Source organism: Scyliorhinus torazame, chromosome 26, assembly GCF_047496885.1.
Source record: "Scyliorhinus torazame isolate Kashiwa2021f chromosome 26, sScyTor2.1, whole genome shotgun sequence".
NCBI lineage: Eukaryota > Metazoa > Chordata > Chondrichthyes > Carcharhiniformes > Scyliorhinidae > Scyliorhinus > Scyliorhinus torazame.
Window position 1 is genome coordinate 40,031,987 of NC_092732.1, and position 5,000 is coordinate 40,036,986.

Genomic DNA, 5,000 nt, shown 5'->3' on the forward strand with positions numbered 1-5,000 from the left:
TCGGGGAGAATGTGGGGCTCACTCCCACAGGGAGTGGGGAGAATGTGGATCTCGCTCCCACGGGGGTGTGGGGAGAATGTGGATCTCGCTCCAACGGGGAGTGGGGCAGAATGTGGGACTCGCTCCCACGGGGAGTGGGGGAGAATGTGGGACTCGCTCCCACGGGGAGTGGGGAGAATGTGGGACTCGCTCCCACGGGGAGTGGGGGAGAATGTGGGACTCGCTCCCACGGGGAGTGGGGGGAGAATGTGGGACTCACTCCCACGGGGAGTGGGGGAGAATGTGGGACTCGCTCCCACGGGGAGTGGGGGGAGAATGTGGGGCTCACTCCCACAGGGAGTGGGGAGAATGTGGGACTCGCTCCCACAGGGAGTGGGGAGAATGTGGGACTCGCTCCCACAGGGAGTGGGGGAGAATGTGGGACTCGCTCCCACGGGGAGTGGGGGGAGAATGTGGGACTCGCTCCCACGGGGAGTGGGGAGAATGTGGGACTCGCTCCCACAGGGAGTGGGGAGAATGTGGGACTCGCTCCCACAGGGAGTGGGAGATGTGCGAATGTGGGACTCGCTCCCACGGGGAGTGGGGAGAATGTGGGACTCGCTCCCACGGGGAGTGGGGGGAGAATGTGGGACTCGCTCCCACGGGGAGTGGGGGAGAATGTGGGGCTCGCTCCCACGGGGAGTGGGGAGATTGTGGGACTCGCTCCCACAGGGAGTGGGGAGAATGTGGATCTCGCTCCCACGGGGAGTGGGGGAGAATGTGGGACTCGCTCCCACGGGGAGTGGGGGAGAATGTGGGACTCGCTCCCACGGGGAGTGGGGGAGAATGTGGGACTCGCTCCCACGGGGGAGTGGGGAGAATGTGGGACTCGCTCCCACGGGGAGTGGGGGAGAATGTGGGGCTCGCTCCCACGGGGAGTGGGGAGATTGTGGGACTCGCTCCCACAGGGAGTGGGGAGAATGTGGATCTCGCTCCCACGGGAAGTGGGGAGAATGTGGGACTCGCTCCCACAGCGAGTGGGGAGAATGTGGGACTCGCTCCAACGGGGAGTGGGGAGAATGTGGGACTCGCTCTCTCAGGGAGTGGGGGAGAATGTGGGATTCGCTCCCACGGGGAGTAGGGAGTGGGGAGAATGTGGGACTCGCTCCCACGGGGAGTGGGGGAGAATGTGGGACTCGCTCCCACGGGGAGTGGGGGAGAATGTGGGACTCGCTTCCACGGGGAGTGGGGGAGAATGTGGGACTCGCCCCCACGGGGAGTGGGGGAGAATGTGGGACTCGCTCCCACGGGGAGTGGGGGAGAATGTGGGACTCGCTCCCACGGGGAGTGGGGGAGAATGTGGGACTCGCTCCCACGGGGAGTGGGGGAGAATGTGGGACTCGCTCCCACGGGGATGTGGGGGAGAATGTGGGACTCGCTTCCACGGGGAGTGGGGGAGAATGTGGGACTCGCTCCCACGGGGAGTGGGGGAGAATGTGGGACTCGCTCCCACGGGGGAGTGGGGGAGAATGTGGGACTCGCTCCCACGGGAAGTGGGGGAGAATGTGGGACTCGCTCCCACGGGGAGTGGGGGAGAATGTGGGACTCGCTCCCACAGGGAGTGGGGGAGAAGGTGGGACTCGCTCCCACGGGGAGTGGGGGAGAATGTGGGACTCGCTCCCACGGGTAGTGGGGGAGAATGTGGGACTCGCTCCCACGGGGAGTGGGGGAGAATGTGGGACGCGCTCCCACGGGGAGTGGGGAGAATGTGGGACTCGCTCCCACGGGGAGTGGGGGAGAATGTGGGACTCTCCCCCCGGGGAGTGGGGGAGAATGTGGGGCTCGCTCCCACGGGGAGTGGGGAGATTGTGGGACTCGCTCCCACAGGGAGTGGGGAGAATGTGGATCTCGCTCCCACGGGAAGTGGGGAGAATGTGGGACTCGCTCCCACAGCGAGTGGGGAGAATGTGGGACTCGCTCCAACGGGGAGTGGGGAGAATGTGGGACTCGCTCTCTCAGGGAGTGGGGGAGAATGTGGGATTCGCTCCCACGGGGAGTAGGGAGTGGGGAGAATGTGGGACTCGCTCCCACGGGGAGTGGGGGAGAATGTGGGACTCGCTCCCACGGGAGTGGGGAGAATGTGGGACTCGCTTCCACGGGGAGTGGGGGAGAATGTGGGACTCGCCCCCCACGGGGAGTGGGGAGAATGTGGGACTCGCTCCCACGGGGAGTGGGGGAGAATGTGGGACTCGCTCCCACGGGGAGTGGGGGAGAATGTGGGACTCGCTCCCACGGGGAGTGGGGGAGAATGTGGGACTCGCTCCCACGGGGATGTGGGGGAGAATGTGGGACTCGCTTCCACGGGGAGTGGGGGAGAATGTGGGACTCGCTCCCACGGGGAGTGGGGGAGAATGTGGGACTCGCTCCCACGGGGAGTGGGGGGAGAATGTGGGACTCGCTCCCACGGGAAGTGGGGGAGAATGTGGGACTCGCTCCCACGGGGAGTGGGGGAGAATGTGGGACTCGCTCCCACAGGGAGTGGGGGGAGAAGGTGGGACTTCGCTCCCACGGGGAGTGGGGGGAAGAATGTGGGACTCGCTCCCACGGGTAGTGGGGAGAATGTGGGACTCGCTCCCACGGGGAGTGGGGGAGAATGTGGGACGCGCTCCCACGGGGAGTGGGGAGAATGTGGGACTCGCTCCCACGGGGAGTGGGGGAGAATGTGGGGCTCGCTCCCACGGGGAGTGGGGAGAATGTGGGACTCGCTCCCACAGGGAGTGAGGGAGAATGTGGGACTCGCTCCCACGGGGAGTGGGGGGAGAAGGTGGGGACTCGCTCCCCACGGGGAGTGGGGAGAATGTGGGACTCGCTCCCACGGGGAGTGGGGGGAGAATATGCACCTCTGTCTGCCTTCCCCATCCAATTACAGGCCTCGAGCCTGTCGAGTGAATTCAAATTTGCAAATGGATATCCTGAGCAGCCCATTTAAGCCGATCAGTGCCAGGTCCTCTCTGATTGGGTTAGCCAGTCGGCTCAGAGAGTACACTCCCCTGACCCTTCCCTCGCTCCGACCCCGACAGGAGCATGTGGAATGTCAGGATACGGGCCTACTGGAGGGCTTGTGCTGAGGGAGCCAGGGGAGGGGACGAATTTGGGTTTTTTTTCCGCCTGGGCGCCTGATGTTTTGAGCTCGTGGGGGGGGGGGGGGTCTTCCCAGTCCAGCTCGAGCGCAGGCCCGCGGCCCCAAGGCAGTTCAGCTGCACTGGCAATTGCGTATTCTGATCCCGTGGTGTTTTTCTCTTTCTGCCCTTGCACAGGATGTGCCTTCCTCACGTACTGCGCCAGGGACTCCGCGCTGAAAGCACAGACTGCGTTGCACGAACGGAAGACGCTGCCTGGGGTGAGTAGTCAGTCACCATTCGGGGAGAAGGGGCACGTTTGCAAGCCGATTATTGGCACAGAACCCGGAGATGCACCGGGGTTAATAAAGGAGAGATATTGCCCCTTAGTGTCCAAAGATGTGCAGGTTAGGTGGATTGACCGTGCTAAATTGCCCCTTAGTGTCCAAAGGTTAGGCGGTGTTCCGGGGTTGGCGAAGGATAGGGTGCTCTTGCGAAGAGCCGGTGCGGGCCCGATGGGTCGAATGGCTTCCCTGTAGCCAGGGGCTCTCTGGAGGCCGGGGACCGGGGGCGGGAGGAAAAATGGGCGGCTAGTTTGTTTCCTGATGGGCCGAAAGGCCAGTTTCTTCAGCAGAAGCGGTTGCAGGTGGCAGGGTAAAATGCACGTCCGTCTATCCGAACCAATTCAGTTAATGGATCGGGATGAAAATCCGGAGGTTATTTTAGGAAACTCATTAATCGCCCCGAAGTGGGTCGGCGACCACATTAGCCACGGAGAACTCACCTGGGGCCTGAACCGGCCCCGAAGAATCGCGGCCGTGCTCGAATGAGGGGCCGGGAGGGGGAGCCGCTCGGCCCCTCCAGCCCTGCTAGCCCCGTTCAATAAGATGGTGGCTGATGTGGGTGGAACCTTACCCCCCTCATTATTGCCAATTTCCCCCCAATATCCCTCGACACACTCTTCCTCCCCCCTCCCCCCCCCCCGGCACCCCCCCCCCGCCCTTGTCAATCGAAACCCCAATACTTTTTGTTTATTTGAACGATTCTGACAGTGGACCACTCCCTCAATACTGACCCTCTGACAGTGCGGCGCTCCCTCAGTACTGACCCTCTGACAGTGCAGCACTCCCTCAGTACTGACCCTCTGACAGTGCGGCACTCCCTCAGTACTGACCCTCTGACAGTGCGGCGCTCCCTCAGTACTGACCCTCCCACAGTGCGGCGCTCCCTCAGTACTGACCCTCCCACAGTGCGGCGCTCCCTCAGTACTGACCCTCTGACAGTGCGGCGCTCCCTCAGTACTGACCCTCCCACAGTGCGGCACTCCCTCAGTACTGACCCTCCGAAGTGCGGCACTCCCTCAGTACTGACCCTCTGACAGTGCAGCACTCCCTCAGTACTGACCCTCTGACAGTGCGGCGCTCCCTCAGTACTGACCCTCCGACAGTGCGGCACTCCCTCAGTATTGACCCTCTGACAGTGCGGCACTCCCTCAGTACTGACGCTCTGACAGTGCGGCGCTCCCTCAGTACTGACCCTCCCACAGTGCGGCACTCCCTCAGTACTGACCCTCTGACAGTGCGGCACTCCCTCAGCACTGACCCTCTGACAGTGCAGCACTCCCTCAGTACTGACCCTCTGACAGTGCGGCGCTCCCTCAGTAATGACCCTCTGACAGTGCGGCACTCCCTCAGTACTGACCCTCTGACAGTGCGGCGCTCCCTCAGTACTGACCCTCTGACAGTGCGGCACTCCCTCAGCACTGACCCTCTGACAGTGCGGCGCTCCCTCAGTACTGACCCTCTGACAGTGCGGCACTCCCTCAGCACTGACCCTCTGACAGTGCAGCACTCCCTCAGCACTGACCCTCTGACAGTGCAGCACTCCCTCAGTACTGACCCT